We start from the raw sequence: 20,298 nt of genomic DNA on the forward strand, positions 1-20,298 counted from the left end.
GATTGCCCCATCTTCCTTCCAAGGAGTGGCTGGTGGGTTTGAACCGCCAGCCTTCTGGTTAGCAGTCAAGTGCCTTAGGCACTACGCCACCAGAGCTCCCCATCCCTACCTAGTGATGTCTTATGCACAGCCCATCAGCTGGGTGGGGTCACAGTCACCAGGAGCTCCTGGGTGGGGCAGCCCCAGGGGCCCCTTTTGGACCCACTGGGGCACTTGTTTCCCAGAAAAGAAATTCCTTTTTCTTTTCATTTTTAAGTACATTTTATTGAAATATAATTTGTGTACAGTGAAATATATAAAACTAAAGTGACATCATTGTAAATTTTGGTCAATGACATGAGACAAAGTATATGTGAACTGCTGTATGAAAAATGAATTTACTCTGTAAATCTTCACCCAAATCCAAATAAAATTAAAAAAAAGAAAATAGGGCCCATCTATTTGACTATTGTATGCTTTATGCCTAGCCTAGTACCTAGCACATAGTATGTGCTCAAAAAATACTTGTGTGTGTGTGTATGTGTTCACCTGCACCAGGTAGGTCTCACAGGCTGTCTACTTTTAAACCCCAAAAAACAAACTGTTAAGTCAATCCCAACTCATGGCGACGTGTGTCAGAACAGACCTGTACTCCATAGAGTTTCCAATGGCTGGCACTTTAGGAAAGCAGATCACCCAGTCTTTCTCTCACAGTGCCACTGGGTGGATTCAAATTGCCAACTTTTTGTTGAACAGTTTGCAATACCCAGGGACCTTGTCTGCTTCTTGTTGTTGTTGTTGTTTGCTGTCGAGTCGGCCCCGACTCATAGCGACCCCTCCTTGGGTTTCCGAGGCAGTATCACTACGGAAGTAGGATTGCCCAACCTTCCTTCCGAGGAGTGGCTGGTGGGTTTGAACCGCCAGCCTTCTGGTGAGCAGTCAAGTGCCTTAGCCACTATGCTACCAGAGGTCTTCTTAGGGGGGTCAAAATTCAGTGTTAGATCTGGTCCTGGTCTTTGCAAGTTTCACAGGTTCCCTCATGGAAGTTTCCCATTCACTCACGGAAGTCCAGAATCAGGGGAATGACTCACAATAATCATACTTACAGAGTATATCCTTCTTGTCCTGAAGGTCCCTGAGAAAGTGAATTCAGAAGATCATTTGATAAACAAAGAAGATGGCTCTTAAAGAGTATATACTTTTTACAGATCGAACTTTTATTTCACCACCCCCCTTTAGATATCACTGAAGTTATACTCAGTGAAGCCTTGGCACAAAATAAGAGCCCAATAATATCTATGAGTCTTGTTGGTTAAATGAATAACAAACGTACACATGCCTTGGCTCTCCATGTGTTAGACTCCATGTAGATGATTCCTTTTTCTTATGAATTGCCTATCCCTTGGCAATTTGGGAAGAACTAGCACATGTGAGTCAGGGCCCATGAGATGACAAATTTCTCAGTTAAGAATCATCATCATCATCATAGCCAAAATTCATCATGCAACTACCCATCCCAGGCACTGTGCTGAGTCTTTTACAACTATCATCTCCTTTAATCCTTGTAACAAATTTATGAGTATTATCCCCATTTTATAGATGAGGAAATGACACCCAGAGGAGATAAGGAATATGTAAAGGATCACCCAGCTAGTCAGTGGCAGAGCCAAGATTTGAACTCAAGCTTATTTCACTGCAGAACCTATGTTCTTATGCACTGTGTATAGTACAACCCAGACTATACTCATCTCTGCACCTCTATAACATCTGGAAATTGACATAGGACTGTGCATTCCAAATGTGTATATAGTCCATTCTTGGTTGAGGGGAAAAAAAAACACCTCACTGCTGTCGAATAGATTCAACTCATAGCCACCCCTCCTTGGGTTTCTGAGGCAGTATCTCTACAGAGGTGATTGCCCAATCTACCTTCCAATAAGAGGCTGGTGGGTTTGAACCACCAGACTTCTGGTTAGCAGTCAAATGCCTTAGGCACTATGCCACCAGAACTCCTTACAATGATCTAAACACAATTTAGACTATATTTCAGTTCTCTAGCTGAGAGTAGAAAAATCCCAGAAGTGCATTTACAAGTCATCCTTTAGCATAAATTATATATATAATTCTTTAAAATTTTGGCTTTAGAAGGTGAGTTTCCGACCGACATGGGAGAAGCTCCCTTATCAAGAGCCTGCAGCCATTTCCTCCAATTAAAGCTGCCCACGCCTGAGACTGCCTCAGGCTCCACGTTGGGAGAACCATCCCCACCTGACTGAGAGGCCAGAGCCACATAGGTAAGCGGTTGCCTTTGGACTGTTGTTAGCTACACTATCATCATAACATGACACAGCGTGAACACTTCCTGCCTCTGTGGGATTTCCGTGCACCTGGCCTGGCTGCTGCTCACCTGCCAGATCTGTGTTTACCTCCTGTGTGAATCATGCAGTGGCCAAATGGGTGATGTGAGTGGACATTGGCCAGGTGTGGCTGAGGGCAGCAGGCAGTTCTGTGGAGTCAAAATGGAGGCTTTAGTGTCATATTCCTCTTTATAAAATATTTGGGGACCTCTGAAATGGCTATACTAAAACACCTCCACCGTAGCTATCCATTGCTCTCTGTGAAGATCAAGCTCAAAAAGACACTAAAGGCGATAGCAGGCCAGCTGTCTGTTTTTTATAAATAACATTTTTTAATTAATTAATTTTAAAAAAATAATATTTTATTGTGTTTTAGGTGAAAGTTTACATAGCAAATTAGGTTTCCATTTAACAATTTTTATACAAGTTCTTCTGTGACATTGGTTACAATTTTCACAATGTGTCAGCATTCTCATTATTTCCATTCTGTCCTGCTTCCATTGATCTAGCTTCCCATCCCCTCCTTGCCTTCTCATCTTCACTTCTGAGTAAAGTTAACTGTTTGGTCTCATAGAGCTGATTGTTGAAAGGAACACATTCCTCACAGGTCATATTGTTTATTTCATAAGCCAATCTATTATTCGGCTGAAAGGTGACCTCCAGAAATAACATTAGTTCCAAGTGCAAAGTTATCTTAGGGTGATAGTCTTGAGGGTTCCTCTAGTCTCTGTCAGTCCAGTAGGGCTGAACTTTTACAGGAATTTGAATTTTGTTCTACATTTTTCTCCCATTCTATCTGGGACTTCTATTGGGTTCCTGATGAGAAGGGCCAGTACTGGTAGCAGGCACCATCTAGTTTTTCTGGTTTGTGTCTTCCTGATTGTGGTTCATGTGGGCTATTAGTCCTGTGGACTATGTAAATAAAGTTTTACTGAGACTAATCCCAGGGATGAGGTTAGGGTGAAATGAGTGAGGCAGGTCTGTGCAAACGTATTATCTGCACTTAAGATTTTGATATTTTGGTCATTGTTCATTTTCTGAGGTTGCTTTTTATTTTTTTAAAAAATATTATTTATCTTGATTACCAAGATTTTCGGCATCCCCTTAAATTTTGAGCATAAAGTGAGTGCCTCACTCACCTAACCTTAGTCCCAGTCTTGCTCTTAGAGCTCTTTTAATCCAGAATATCACTTCCTCTCTTTATTCATGGCACTGACTTTTTATTATTATTATTTCAGTAAACATTTATGGAACAGATAGCCCATCAGACAAACTACTCTGCAGATACAATGAAAACTCCTGATACAAGGAAGAAACATTCAAATATTGGACATGGCAACATCATATACACACAAAAAAACACAAATGATGCAGAACTGGAAAAGGAAAGAAGACTTTCGTTTATCCACAGCTGGCTGAAGATTTTATTGATACCCAGCTAAAGAAAGACTGGAAACTAAGATCGGGGAAAAAAGCCCTCCCTTGACTCCTTTTAGCTCCTACTTCCTCATTTTTCTGCTCCCCCTCATGGTCAAACTTCTCAAAAGAACCTCACAGGGAGCCAGTAGTTGAACCTGTGGGCTCAGGACCATAGTCTTAGAGGACATCAAGCTCAATTGGCATAACATACTACACAAAAACACTGTTCCACATCCTACTTTGCTGAGTAGCAACTGGGATTTTAAAAGCTTGCAAGCAGCCATCTAGATGCAACAATAGGTCTCTCCTTATCCAGAGCAAAGAAGAATGAAGAAAATCAAAGACACATGGAAACAATTAGTCCAAGTGACTGGTAGACCATGCGATCCTCAGCCTATACGACTATGAGACCAGAAGAACTTGATAGTGCCCAGCTACCACTGTCAACCACTCAGAGGAGGATCTATGTAGGAGATCCTGGATAGAGTAGGAGAACAATGTGGAACAAAACTCAACATGATTTAAAAAAAAGAAGAAAGGGACCAGGTTTGCTGGTCTGATAGAGCCTGATGGAACCACTGAGACTATGGCCCAGACTATGGCCCATAGGTCTGGAATTGAACCCACTCCTGTGGCTTCCAACCAAATATAAGACAGGTATATGAGCTGAACATTTACATTAGGTAGATCCACTCTTTAGAGAGATCAATCATGAGAGAATAGAAGGGTTGTGTATGCACAGAGAGACGGCTTGGGGTGGGGGATAGGAGTGCATGGGAGGGGAAGTATACAGGAAAGAGGTAACTATGGGGAGAAAGTGGAAAGAGAGCTGTTGCATTGTGGTAAATTGTAGTCCATGTCATGAGACAAAGTGTATGTGAGCTGCTGAATGGAAAGTGAATTTGTTCTGTAAACTTTTACCCAAATTACAAAACAATTTTTTAAAAAAAGAAAGAGAACCTCATATTTACTTTTTAAAAAATTTTAATTGTGATTTGGTTGAAAGTTTACAGAGCAAATTCATTTTCCACACAGCAGTTCACATACATTTTGTCTCATGACATAGACTGCAATTTCCCACAATGCAACAGCTCTCTTCCCTCTTCCTCCTCATAGTTACCTCTTCCCTGTGTCCTTCTCTCCCATGCACTCTTGCCCCCCGAGCTATCTCTCTGTGCAAACACAATCCTTCTGTTCTCCCATGATTGATTGCTCCAAGGAGTTTGTCTACCTGATGTAAATGTTCACCCCATATGCCTGTCTATTGTTTGGTTCGAAACCGCAGGAGTGAGTTCAGTTCCTGACCTGAAGAGTTAACTAGGAGCCGTAGTCTCATGGGTCTCACCAGGCTCTATCAGACCAGCAAAACTGGGTTTTTTTTTTTTTTTTTTAGTGATTTTCAGTTTTGTCCCATATTGTTCTCCCACTCTATCCAGGATCTTCTGCACTGATCACATTCTGAGTGGTTGACAGTGGTAGCTGGGCACCATCAAGCTCTGGTCTCATAGTTATATAGGCTGAGGATCACATGGTGTACCAGTCTCTTGGACTAATTGTTTCTGTGCATCTTTCGTTTTCTTCATTCTTCTTTGCTCTGGATGAGGAGAGACCCATTGTTGCATCTAGAAGGCCACTTACAAGCTTTTAAGGTCCCAGTTGCTACTCATCAAAGTAGGATGTGAAACAATGCTTTTGTGTAGTATGTTCTGCCAATTGAGCTTGATGTCCCCTGTGACGATGGTCCTGAACCCACAGGTCCAACTACTTGCTCTCTCTGGGTAGCTGACTGTGGCCAAGAAGTGACTACAGTCTTGTCCTTGGTCAGCTCTACTATATACCTGGAATTCTTATAGAACATACAAATATAGTTGTAGAAACATTGTCTGCCAAACCTATACATGGTCATGGGCACACTCCCCCCTGCATAGACATATCTAATAGTTTAGCCTATCCACCCATCTATCCACCCATGTTTGCCTTCACTGACAGCACACTACTGTATGTGCAAAGGAGTTCATCTTTGTTATCTGTACCTTCCATGCACCTCTCTATGACTACTTCTTCCTCAATGCCACTGTGTTGATCACTCACATTTGGTACGTCACCCTTCTCTTTACCCAAATCAATACTTTTCTCTAACTATCTAACAGTGTTTCCTCCCTTTCCCTCCCCTCCCACCCCTCGTAACCAACAAAGAAAATTTCCTTCCATACGTAAACCTTTCCCTGACTTTTTACAATAATGGACTAATACAATATTTGTCCTTCTGTGATTGACTTACTTCACTCAGCATGATGTCCTCCAAGTTCATCCACATTATGCAGTGTTTTGTAGATTCTGTGTTATTCTTTAGGGTTGCATAGTATTCCATTATGTGTATGTACCATAGTTTGGTTATCCATTCTTCTGTTGATGGGCACCTAGGTTGTTTCCATCTTTTGGCTATTAGTGCTGTGATGAACATGGGTGTGCATATATCTGCTCTTGTCCTGGCTCTCACTTCTTTAGTATATATACCTAGTAATGGAATGGCTGGATTATATGGTATTTCTAATTCCAAATTTTTAAGGAATCTCCATACTGCTTTCCACAGTGGTTGTATTATTTTACAGTCCCACCAGCAGTTTATGAGAGTCCCAATCTCTTTACATCTTCACCAGCATTTGTTTTTCTCTGTCTTGTTGAAGTTTGCTACTAGTGCTGAGGCAAGATGGTATCTCCTTGTTTTGATTTGCATCTCTCTAATGGCTAATGATCGTGAACATTTCTTCATGTGTTTGTTGACTAACTGAATATCCTTTTGGTGAAGTATCTATTCATGTATTTTGGCCATTTTTTAATTGGATTATTTGTCTTTTTGTTGTTGAGTTGTTAGAGTTTTCTCTAAATTTTATTTTATTTTTATGTTTATCTTTTTTTTTTTTTAATTGTGCTTTAGGTACTTCTATAAATTTTAGAGATAAGTCCCTTGTCAGATATGTCATTGCCAAATATTTTTCCCAATCTGTAGGTTCTCTTTCCAGATTAAACATTTTGAGCAATATTATTTCACACAAGATATGGTTGTTGTTGTTGTTATGTACCATCCAGTTAGACCTGACTCATAGTGACCCCTCCTTGAGTTTCCGAGGCAGTATCACTATGGAAGTAGATTGCCCAACCTTCCTTCCGAGGAGTGGCTGGTGGGTTTGAACCGCCAGCCTTCTGGTTATCAGTCAAGTGCCTTAGGCACTACACTACCAGAGCTCCCAAGATATGGTATACGTCATCTTACATTACATCAGGAGGCAGATAATATCTGATTGGCCCATATTTGGCTATTTTTAATTTAATCAGTTCTGAGTTTGAGCGGATTTAGACTAGGCTGTTCAATTGGCTGGACTAACATGGAAGTGGGAACTTGGGACCCAGGTTGTGGTGAAAACCTGATCAAACTGGAATTTCCAGTAGGTAATACGTTTATCATTCATTTTATGAAATATAGAAAATTGATTTATATGTTGTGAACTGGATATTATTTTAAAAATCGTTCATAATTAAGTTATTTAAAATTTTTAAAAAATAATTTTAAATTTGCAGAAAATTTACAAAAGATGCTGTAAAGAGTTCTCATTTACTCTTAGCCCAGCTTCCCTTAATGTTAACATCTTGCATAACCATTGACTATTTGTCAGAATTTAGAAATTAACATTAATAAGTTGTCATCAAGTCATTTCTCACTCATGATGACTCCTTGTGTATCACAGTAGAACTGTGTTCCATAGGATTTTCCATGGCTGGTTTTTCAGAAGTGGATGGCCAGGACTTTCTGCCAAGGCACCTTCAAATGGACTCCAAGCTCCAACTTTCTGATTAGCAGCCAAGGGCTGTTGGCATCACCCAAGGTTTGCAATAAACTACAGACTTAAAGTTTCACCAATTTTCCCATTAAAGTCCTCTTTCTATTCCAGAATTGAGTCTAGGATACCACATTGCATTTAGTACATTTCTTTTAAAATATTAATTTTCAAACCTCCCATACATTTAAATAATTCAGTCTAATATTTCTGGAGAAAGGAACATTCTGAAACAGCAATTGTTTTTGCCTGCCCAGCTTCTATTCCCCTTTCTCCAGATATCATTTACCTTGATTTTGCTTTGGGGAACCACCCCTTGCCCTTTGCCTGAAGTCTTAGTAGGATTGTCAGGCATCATGCCTTGTTCTCCATGCAGGTAACTCAAGCTGGTCCAAACATATGCTCTTTCCTCAGCACATGAAAAAAAAAGCAGGAACTAATATATCTGATAGCAGTATGCTGAAGAACTAACATTTTCTCCTCTGGTTCTTGTTCTCAATTATTACAATGTTTTTCAGATTCTCTTATTGGCCCCATACATTTCTAATAAATCCCAGCCACTGACTCTTAAGGTAGACAGTCAGGTACAACCAAGGGTTCTATTTAATACAGGAAATTATTTTGACAAAAAGACCCCTGGAGACAAGTCAATTCCAGAAAAAAAACACTTAACACTCTCCATCAGCACCAGATGGTTATTCAGAGAGAAAAAGGTCCTGATGGAATCATGTCTCAAAACAGTATCATCCCCTGAGAGGGGTCCCTGAGCTCTGAGAGTGATGACATAGGTTCTAGAAAAAATACGTGAGGAAATAAGAGAGAGAGAAAAAAAAAAAACTTGCCAAATAAGTGCTCTCAGATGGTTTATGAAGCATCCAAGCTTTTTTCTGCCCTCTTCTGGGTACTCATTGAGGGCTGACATTAGGATCAAAGTGTTAGGGCTATGGTACCAGAGAGACTTGGGTAGAATTGCAACTGCTTATTACACATGTTTTGGAGTCTCTGGGTGGCAGATGGTTAAGCATTCAACTCATAACAGAAAGGTCATGGGTTTGAACCAACCCAGAGGCACCTTGAATGACAGGCCTGGCAGTCTGCTTCCAAAAGGCACAGCCTTGAAAACTGTATAATTCTTTGTATATGTGTTTGTTTCCTTTTTTTTTTTTTTAATTACACTTGCAACTTTAGGTTAAGTTACTCAATATCTCTGAACCTCATTCTTCAAAGTTGAGGGTAATGATAATATTTGCCTCATGAAGTTGTGAGAAGCAAAGGAATTGTGTTTGCAGGGTGCCTGGTATACTGTAGGCATTCATTCTGTCTGCTCCTTGGGCGGCTCATTCTATCTGAATTAGTCACACAAAGAACTTAAGGTGACTCAAATGTCTAACTGATTTGTCAGGTTATATTTGGTGCCAAGCATAAGAAGATGGTTGACTATTTGTAGAACATGGAGCAGTTTGGAGACCTGGGGCCTTTTGCGTCCTATTTCTTTGAATATATTTGTGGCTAACAGCTCAGAAGAAAACTGTGTTCATCCACAGTGCATCCTGCTGAGAGTGCCACAGTTCTGTACGAAGGAAGAATCGGATCTCTACAACAAGCAAAGCTCCAGATTTTCCAAGACACTGGCAGCTAATTTCATAACCAGTCACAGAAGGTGTGGATGAGATGTGGGTCTTTAAGGAGTTCCTTAGCCCCTGAAGTGGCTGTATCGTAAATTCCCCAATTAGAGATTCCCCAATTAGAGATTGTTTTCTCATATTTCTACAAAGGAAGCTTCTTCTGCCTGGATTCTCTTCGCATGCATGATATGCATTATTAAGAACAGGGCCACTGCTGGAATTGTGCAATGTACAACCCGTACATCCATACACCACAGCCCTGGGTAAAAGAAATGGACTCCAGAGTTAGGAAAACATGAGCCCAGATCTCGCTTCTGCCTTTTTTTAAAACGTTTTGTGGTGTGTTAGGTGAAATTAGTTTTCTGTTCAATGATTCATACACAAATTATTCTGAGACCTTGCTTGCAATCTCTGCAATGTACCTCTCTGGCTGCTGGAATTCCTCTTCCCATTTCCACTCTGGGTTTCCTGTTCCCACTCATCCAGTTTCCCTACCCCTTTCTGCCTTCTCATCTTTGTTTTTGGGCAAATGTTGCACTTTTGGTCTCATACAGTTGATTGTTCGAAGGATTACATTCCTCATTGGTGTTATTGTTTATTTTATAGGCCAGTTTATTACTTGGTTAAGAGGTGGCCTGCCATTTGTTCTTAGGGAAGCCTTGAACAAGTTGACCTTTCTTCATCTATGAAGTTGAAATAATCACAATAGCTGCTTATTGGCGTGGTGAGGATTAAATGTAATGACAGATATGTAATATTTTAGCACAATGCCTAGCACATAGAATATGCTTAATAAATAACAGAAACCATTGCCATTGAGTTGACGCCAACTAACGGCCCCCTTGTGTGTCAGAGTACAACTGTGCTCCCTACGTTTTCAATGGGTGATTTTTCTAAAGGAGATCACCAGGCCTTTCTTCTGAGGGGCCTCTGAGTGGGACTTAAACATCCAACCTTGCAGCAGCTGAGTGAATTGACCATCCACATCACTCAGAGATGCCCTTAATTAAAGTGATCATAATTATTCTTCCTGGCTAACTCTTACTCTGTCTTTCACATCAGCCTGTATGTTTCCTCCTCCAGAAACCTTTTCTAATCCCTCCCCAGCCTGGGTCAGATGCCACTTCTGGGTGCTCCCATCCTCCTCTGTGCTGCCTCTCTTGCTGTTGGACTTCCCCATGCCCTCTTAATGTCAGGAACTGTGTCTTTCACAGTAGGATCACTAGTACCTAGAACAATGCCTGGCACATATTAAGTACTCAGCAAATGGTAGTTGAATGAATGGATGCTGCTTTTCATGAAGCAAAAGGGGAAGCTTACTCTAATTTTCTGTTAGAAGTCAGTGATGGGGAAAGAGGCAGAGAACTAGACAGGGGGAGAGTGCAGCATACATAGAAACAGTGGACACTTGCCAAAGGCAGGTCGACCTCATCCTGCAGTCATTTTTGGGGTGGAAGAGAAATTGAGTGAAACCTTGTACCAGGCCAAGGCTAAGAAGATCAACAAGCCAAGTGTTCCACCCAGACAATGGCCCAATTCTCTCTAACCAGGGAAGGTGGGAGCCGTGGGCAACCGGACAAACATCCCCTTCCAATTTCCTCCTGCCTGCTCAGCTCCTGCTAAGCACCACACTCCACACCCTGCTCACAGCTTTCCCTTCAAAGAAGGCATCTTCAAATCCTAGACAGTCTCTTATCCAGTGAGATCTTTGAAGGCTGCTTCAGGCTGCCATGAGTCTGAATCACTCCAAACCACAATGGCCTTAGAATGACGGAGGGTTTCTGTCTCCAGGGCGTGTTCTAAAGTGGGTTTTGTAGCACTGTTGTCTTCCATGTGGTCCCTGCCACCCGGGAGCTGAGATTAGCAGTTTGTGTAGATTAAATTATTGGACTTCAGAATACCCGTGAGAAATTGTAAAAACAAAACAACAGCAGAAGTACAAAGCTAGGGGAGATGTGGTTTAACAGGAGCACGTGTGAAAAATGATTTAGCAGCCTTGCTGCATATAGGTCCAGCATGAGTCAGCTGTGGGATGTGGGTGCCAAAAAACCCCAGGCAAGCCTGGACAAGTGTAGATTCCAGAAAAGAGAAGGTGATAGCTGATGCTATTCTGTGCTGGCAAGACCACCCTGAAGGAGGTTTGGCTCTGCCTGGACACACTATAGGAGCTCTGGGGGCGTAGTGCTTAAGGCATTTGACTGCTAACCAAAAGGCTGGCAATTCAAACCCACCAGCCACTTCTCAAAAGGAAAATTGGTCAATGTACTTCCATAGAGATATCGCCTCAGAAACCCAAGGAGGTGTCGCTATGAGTCGGAACTACCTCGATGGCAGTGAGTTTGGTTTTTGTTTTTGGACACAGCATTGTGAGAGGAAAGAGTATGTCCTGAGTGAAGTTACCAATATTGGTAGTGGCGGGGACAACCAAAACTGGGTGAAAGGGAGGATGAGAGGAAAAGGAATTGAGTGGGCTGGAGAAAAAGTGTTTGGGTATAAAGGTAGTAGGGAATCTCTTGCCTATAACTTCTTCTTCTTTTTTTTTTTTTTTTTTAATTGTGATTTGGGTGAACATTTACAGAGCAAATTCAATTTCTGTACAGCAGCTCACATACACTTTGTCTCATGACATTGACTTTACTTTACCATAACACAATAGCTCCCCTCCCACTTCCTCCCATAGTAACTTCTTCCCTGTGTCCTTCCCTCCCATGCACTCCTGCCCCCTGAGCTGTCTCCCTATGCATATACAGGCCTTCTATTCTCCCATGATTGATCTCTCCAAGGAGTGTGTCTACCTAATGTAAGTGTTCAGCTCATATGCCTGTCTTATGTTTGGCTGGAAGCCACAGTTGTGGGTTCAATTCCAGACCTGAAAGGCAGCTAGCTAGGGGCCATAGTCTCAGTGGTTCCACCAAGCTCTATCAGACCAGCAAAACTGGTCCCTTTTTTTTAAATGATTTTGAGTTTTGTTCCACATTGTTCTCCCACTCTATCCAGGATCTCCTACATAGATCCCCCTCCAAGTAGTTGACAGTGGTAGCTGGGCACCATCTAGTTCTTCTGGTCTCATAGTCGTATAGGCTGAAGATTGCATAGTGTACTAGTCGCTTGGACTAATTGTTTCTATGAATCTTTGGTTTTCTTCATTCTTTTTTGCTCTGGACGAGGAGAGACCCATTGTTGCATCTAGATGGCTGCTTGCAAACTTTTAAGATCCCAGTTGCTACTTGCCAAAGTAGGATGTGGAACAATATTTTGTGTAGTGTGTTATGCCAATTGAGCTTGATATCCCCTGTGATTATGGTCCTGAGCTCACAGGTCCAACTACTCACTCCCTCTAGGTAGCTGGCTGTGCCTTGCCTATAACTTCTGCTGGGAAGACATTCCCTCCTATCTACCTGGTGAACTCCCTTCAAAAAACAAACAAACAAAAAATAGTTGCCATCAAGTTGATCCTGACTCATGGTGACCCTATGTGTTTCAGAATGAAACTGCTCCATAGGGTTTCATGTCTGTGATCTTTCTGAGGCAGATTGCCAAGCCTTTCTTCCAAGGTGCTTCTGGGTAGGTTTGAACCACCAGTATGTTGGTTAGTAGCCCAGTGCTTAACCATTTACATCACCCAGGAACACCCACCCCTTGGGCTCTCAGCTTATGCTGCTACTTCTGAGAAGCCTTCCTTCAGCTCCCTAAGTAGAACCAACCATGCCTTCAGTCAGCTCCCCCACCCCCTGCATCTGGAAGACAGATTTCTTCATTATAGCTTCTCCCACCCAGAGTGATGATTTAAGTATGTGGCTGAACAAGGGCCCTGCCTTGTTTATCTTTGTATCCCAAGTGCCTGGGAAAATGGTTTTTCTTCATCTAATGTCTGATGAATTAAATCGATGGCATGAAAACTGTTGCCAAACATTTTCACCATATGGAAAAGAGATTCCATTCTTTCTATGTGGTTCACAAAAACAGAACTGGAAAAGAGGGTGAGGATTGCAAGAAGGTGGATTTCAGCTCAAGATTAGGAAGTACCTTATAATAATAATGACAACAGTCACATTTATTGAGTGTTTCAGTCACCTTTTGCTGTGTGATAAGTTACCACGAAGCTTAGCAACCTGCAACAACAATAAATATTTATTATTCACACAGTCTCTGTGGGTCAGGAATGGTTTAGTTGAATGGCTCAAGCTTGGGAAGTTGTAGTGAAGACGTGACTACTGTCATCTGAAGGCTTGATTGGAACTGGAGGGTCTGCTTCCAAGTGAGTGGCTCATTCACATGGCTGTTGGCAGGAGGCTTCAGTTCTTCCCATATGGTCCTCTCCTTAGGCCTATTTGATTGACTGCACAACATGGCAGTTGGCTTCCCTGCGAGCAAGGGATCCATGAAAGACAGCAAGGAGGCAGCTGCCATGATGCAATTTTCTACATTACTGTGGGAAGGGACTTCTAGGTGGTGAGAATCAGTAAGGGCCATCTTGGAGGCTGGCAACTACGTTGAATATTAACTACATACCAGCCATTGTGCTAAGTGTTGAACACTGATTCTCTCCTGTAATCCACACAATAACCTTAAGAGCTTGATGTTTTTATCATCCCCGCTTTGCAGAAGCATAGAGGTGTTAATGTGCCCATGGTCACACTCCTCATAAGTCTCCAGCTTTAGCTTGTTGTTATGTGCTGTGGAGTCATAGATGGGTTTCTGAGGGGGTATCACTACGGAAATAAATTGTCCCACCTTCCTTCCAAGGAGTGGCTGGTGGGTTTGGAACCTAAAATCCTGGAGTCGTTGTATTATGTGTTATATGACCCTACACTGGGCTGCCTCTTGGATGTATCTCTACCTGTCAGGTATGCTAGAGCAGAGTTCTCAATCTTGCCTGCACAGAAATATCATCTGGGAAGCTTTCACAAATTACTGATACCTGAGCCCAACTTCCAGGGATTCTGATTTAATTGGCCCGGGGCAGTCGGTCTTGATAGCCACTGCTAGAGAGGAGCTGCCTGCACTGGGTGGAGGTCAGACAATGCTTTCCCTGGTGTCTTTTCCAAATGTTATCACATGAGGGAAATGGAACCTATTTTTCTTGGTGCATAGATGTGTTCCAAATTGTTATCTTAGGTGGTGATGTCTGGTCTGCATCTTGAAAATCAAGTATGTGTTGAGCAGGCCAAGAAGGAGGTGCATTTCAGCTAGAAGGAAATACTTAGAAGAGACCTGATGTTAGAGTAGAATTTCAGGAAGGTAAATTATTAACATAAGTCCTCCCTGAGATGCTCTAATAACTGCCAGACCAATCCTCTATCTTCCTCAGCCATCTCCCCAGCTCCTATTATTCACTGTTCACTTCGATGATACATATTATTCTTAAAGCAGACACAGAGAATAAGCAGGAAATGACTGTAGGGGAAGGAGTTGCTAAAATGATAAATCCCTGAGTTGGAGAAAAGGATATAGAGAGAATTCCTTTTAATTCTTGCTTATGGTGCTCTGTTTCTAGAACCCTAAGATTGAAACAGGGCGCCATGATCTCAATTGAGCATTATAAGGATAGAAAGGCTAGTTGGGCCGAGAGGTGGATTTCTTCACATCATAACTGCCTACCCTGCTCATCATGTGTGTAAGCACATGACTGCCAATAACTAATCCTGATGGCAGAATGGTATAGCATTCATTCATCCAGCAAATCTTGAGTGAGGGACTCCTTTGGGTCAGGCACTGATCTAGGCATTAGAGACAAAGAGTCATGAGCAAAACAAAGACCTTTCTTTTAGGGAGCTCTCCAAAGAGAAAAGCAGACTATCTCTAATGGACTAAGAATTAGGCTGAATCCTCAATAGAACACAAGATAACACAACACACAAGAGAAATGTTTTCAAATTGCTGAAAGGAGTTTGAACGTAGAATTTTACATCCAGCTAATCTATCTTGCAAATGAAGGAGTCAACTGAAGATATTTTCAGGCCTTCAAGACAACTCGCAAGGAGACCTGGTGGCCCAGTGGTTAAGCACTCAGCTACTAATTGAAAGGTTGGTGGGTTGAACCCACCAGCCACTGTGTGGGAGAAAGATGTGACAGTCTGCTTCCATAAAGATTTACAGCCTTGGAAACCCTATGGGGCAGTTCTAATTGGTTCTATAGGGTCACTATGAGTCAGACTGACTCAATGGCAACGGTTTCAGTGACTGTCAGAAAGCTTCCCACACAAAGACTTTTTGAAGACATTACTGGAAAACAAAGCAAGATATAAGGCATGGAAATAAGTTAATCCAGTTCATTGTTACCTAAATAAATGATGACCAAAAAAGAAAAATTAAGAAGCATATAATAAACCATAACTCAAACTGCAGACAAATACCAATAGCAGTAAGAAAAAGACTAGAGCTAAAGAAGCACACTTAAGTACATTTCTCTTTAGACAAACAAAAAACAAACTCATTTCCTTCAAGTCGGATCTGACTCATACCAACCCCTCCTTGGGTTTCTGAGGTAGTATCACTATGGAAGTAGATTGCCCAGTCTTCCTTCTGAGGAGTGGCTGGTGGGTTTGAACTGCCATCCTTCTGGTTAGCAGTCAAGTGCCTTAGGCACTATACCACCAGAGCTCTTTTTCTCTTTAGAGGAGAATAAATATTGATGAATAAAGACACTGAATGGAGGAAACTATAGGTATTAGTAATACCTGAGGGGTAAACCCCAGACAAATAAAAACAGAATATATAAGTTTCCAAACAGCAGAAGGAAATTTGTTCTATTGAATGGAAGTGGAAAAAGAGAAAAAAAGAAAAAAGATGAAAGTATGGTAAAGAAAAAACATGAAATTAAATGGCAGAAACAAGTTCTAATATATTAGTGATTAGAATTTAGGTAAATGGGTTAAATTCATCATCCAAATGATTCTCAAATCAGATTTTTTAAATAATCTAACATTTTCTATAAGAGATACATTTAAAATAAAAGGGTATGGAAGGTTGAAAAGATATACCAGGCAAATATGAACCAAAGGGACACCAGGGAAGTCAGCTCAATAATAGCTGACAAAATGAATGGAAACATCCCAAGAGACAAAGAGAAACATTTCACAGTAAAGAAGAGTAGAACAGACGTGACTCCCCTATAACATGAGTGCACACCTAACAACACAGCTTGACACAAATAGATGGGAATTAATAGCTGGCATGACAGAAATGACCATTTCTAGGTGTAAAAACACCCCTTTTCAGAAGCTATATATCAAACAAGCAAAAAGTTAAGCAAAGGTAAAAAAAAGATTTGAATAATAAGCCTACTCTAGTAAACATAAGAGAATTGTTCACTCTTTAAAAACTATCAGAAAATTAGGAATAGAATACCTTTACTTTGTCACCTTCTGAAACCTATAGAAAAACACAATTTTTACTAAAAAAAAAAAATCACTCATTTGCTTGAAGATGGGGAAAGACAAAGATGCCCACTGTCAAAGCTACTTTTAATTATAGTATTAGAAGTTTTGTCCTATTATAAACAAAGAAAGAAAGAAAAAACAACTTGTTGCCATTGAGTTGATTCCAAAGCATAATGACCCCATGCAAAGGGTTTTCTTGTCTGTAATGTTTACAGAAAAAGATTGCCAGTTCTGTTACGCTGATGTGTGGGTTCAAAGCACCAATCTTTAGGTTAATAGCTGAGAGCAAACTGCATGCACATTTTGCCATTATTAAAAGGGAAGAAAAATAAGTAAGAGATGTAAGGATTGGAAGGGAAGGGAAATATTTATAATAAGAGAGTTCACCAAGGTTACCAGGTAAATGATCACTTAAAAAAGAAAAAAAAAAAAATAGTGCTCCTTCTCACTACTGTGATAAATTATTTAAAATGGTCCCCAATGAATCATGCATTCCTGAGTCTACATCCCTTTGCGAAGTGACTTTGTTTCTCCATAAGACCTCAAACATGTGGATACAGCCATTCTGAATCCTCTAAATCAGTCCAGTAATCCCAACTGACATCCAGAAAGCAGTTAAAGAGTTCCCACCGAGTGCTTTGTAAAACAATGACTCCCAGAATTGCAAACAATAAAATGTTGTATTTATTCACAAAGTTTTGGGGTGGTTTATTATGTGGCCATACATATCTGATACAAGTGATACAATATTGTTATAGATTGAGTTGTGTCCCAACAAATTTGTGTTGTAAATCTTAACCTCTACACTTGTGGTCATCATCCCCTTTGGGAATGGGTTGTCTTTGTTATGTTAATCAGGTAAGGTTAGTGTAGGGTGTGTCTTGAGTCAATCTCTTCTGAGATATAAAAGAGATTAAACAAGCAAGAGAGCAAGCAGATATGGCGGACGAGAGATGCCAGGCCACAGGAAGATTGCCCAGTAGCAAAAGCTTAAAAGAGACAAGGGTCTCCCTCCAGAGCCAACAGAGAGAGAAAGCCATCCCCTAGAGTCAGGACCCTGAGTCCAGACTTCTAGCCTCCTGAACTGTGAGAAAATAAAATTCTGTTTGTTAAAACTATCCACTTGTGGTATTTCTGTTCTAGCAGCACTAAACAACTAAGACAAATATTTAATGAGAAAAGAGGAACTAAAATATAAGTCACAATAGCAATAAAAATTATCATATGTTTTGAGATTAACCAAACAAAAATGCATACAATCTTTATGCTATTTAAAAAATTAAAAGGTTGTACTAGAAGTCCCAGATAATCAGAGACATGCCACTTTCTAAACAGTTAATTGAAGTATATCTGACACAATAAACTGCACAGTTTTAAAGTGTACAGATTAATACACTTTGATGTATGTATATACCTGGGAAACCATCACCTTGAAAAGATAGTGAACATACATATCACTCCCTAAGGTTTCGTATCTCTTTGCAATTTTTCCCTCTCACTCCTCGCTGTACCCTCATCCCCACCCCCAGCAACCACTGATTTTCTTTTTGTCACTATAACTTAATTTGTATTTCAGGAATTTTATAGAAATAGAATCGTACAGTCCACCACTGATCTGTCAGTTTGTCATACTGTGATGACTTGTGGGTTGCTGTGAGGCTGGAAGTTATTTCAAATACCAGCAGAGTCATTCATGGCGGACAAGTTTCAGTGGAGCTTCCAGACTAAGACAGACTGGGAAGAAAGATGGACCATCCACTTCTGAAAAAATTCGCCACCAAAAACCATTTCAGGAGGTAGTATATGGTTAAGAAAGAACCAATGGTAGTGAAGGAAGAAGTCTAAGCTTCACTGAAGGAATTGGTGAAAAACTAGGCTTCAGAAATTGACCGATATCCATTGAGATGTTTCAACAAACAGATGCAGCACTGGAGGTGCTTACTTCTTTATGCCAAGAAATTTGGAAGACAACTACCTGGCCAATCAACTGGAAGAGATCCATATTTGTGCCCATTCCAAAGACAGGAAATCCAATAGAATGTGGAAAATATTGAACAATATCATTAATATCACATGCAAGTAAAATGTTGCTAAAGATAGTTAAAAAATGGTTGCAGCAGTACATGGACAGGACACTGCCAGAAGTTCAAGCTGGATTCAGAAGTGGGCATAGAATGAGGGATATCATTGCTGATGTCAGATGGATCTTGGCTGATTGACTATGCAAGGGCATTTGACTTTGTGGATCATAAAAAATTATGGATAACATAGCAAAAAATGGGAATTTCAAAACACTTAATTGTGCTCATGAGGAAACGGTATGTAGACCAAGAAGCTGTTGTTTAAAAAAATAAGGGGATACTGCATGGTTTAAAATCAGGAAGGGTGTGCATCAGGGTTGTAACCTTTCACTATACCTATTCAATCTATATTGAGAAAATAATCCAAGAGGCTGCACTATAGGAGTCAGAACTGACTTGATAGCACCTAACAACAATAACAACATACTTTCATTTCTTACTCCAATGCCTAGGAGTTCTACTTTATATTTCCACCAGCAGCATATAAGAGTTCTAGTTTCTCCACCACTTTATTAACACTCGGTATGATCAATCTTAATTTTAGCCATTCTAAAAAATAGTAGTATCTAATTGTGGTCCTAAACTGCATTTCCCTAATAACTAAGGAAAATAATTAAGGAGCCGTGGTGGCTCAGTGGTTCAGCACTCAGCTGCTAATGTAAAGGTTAGCAGTTAGAACCTATCAGCAGCCCTGTGGGAGAAAGATGTGACAATCTGATCTGTAACTATTACAGTCCTTTCAGTGCAGAAGATCCTGGATAGAGGGAACAATGTGGAACAAAACTCAAAATAATAATAATAATAATAAAGCAAGTTTACTTGTCTGTTAGAGCCTGGTGAGACCCCCAAGACTATGGCCCCTGGTTATCCTTCAGGTCTGAAACTGAACTCACTCCCGTGGCTTCCAGGCAATGTCGCGGCCGGCACGACAATTCTAGAACAGGGGGTAAGAGAATGAGTTAAAAATGAGAGAAAAGTTAAAGGATGGGAACGGGAGGGACACTCAGAGCCATTGCAAAGCAGTGCCGCTATTGTTTGATGGGGCTGCAGCAAGCCCCGCTTCCGGTTTCCCGAAAGTGAATTTCCAAATTTGTCAGATTTACTTCTACATTCATTTGCCCAATGAAAACCTTTATGACATCTAGGACATATTCCAGGAGTCTTTTTAGTATTTTGTGGACATTGTACTTTAAAATGTCCAGCTTTTCCACATTGATGACAAACTCCATTCTTAGAAGGCTTTTTTAACATTTGTTTATGTACATCCTGTATGGAAATTCCTTTTAATGCTGCTGCCATAGTTACACCTTGGCTATATGCTGGACTAATTTCTGCACACAATCTAATATAATCTTCTAGAGTTCCTGTCTTCTTCCAAGGCCTAACAGCTGCTTGACATGCAGAATTAGCATTTTCAAAAGCCAATTGTCTTACAATAATCGTTCCTGCTTCTCCATCAACTACTATCCTTCCTACAGCCTTCAATAATCTAGCCACGAAATCTTGATAAGGTTCATCAGGTCCTTGCCTTATTTTAGATAATTCCTCTGTTCTAGTTCCAGTAGTGGGTAATTTTTTCCAAGCTTTTATTGCACATTCATTTATTTGTGCATAAGCCA

At 40.7% G+C, this 20,298-nt stretch overlaps 1 pseudogene; it reads left to right on the plus strand.

The window, feature by feature from the left end:
• Window positions 1-7,141: 7,141 nt before the first annotated feature.
• The window catches only part of LOC122149707, a 28,701-nt pseudogene continuing 15,544 nt past the window's right edge, over window positions 7,142-20,298 (plus strand).

Source organism: Orycteropus afer, unplaced genomic scaffold (genome assembly GCF_000298275.1).
Source record: "Orycteropus afer afer isolate SDZICR_OR568_19922 unplaced genomic scaffold, OryAfe1.0 scaffold00042, whole genome shotgun sequence".
Taxonomy (NCBI): Eukaryota; Metazoa; Chordata; class Mammalia; order Tubulidentata; family Orycteropodidae; genus Orycteropus; species Orycteropus afer.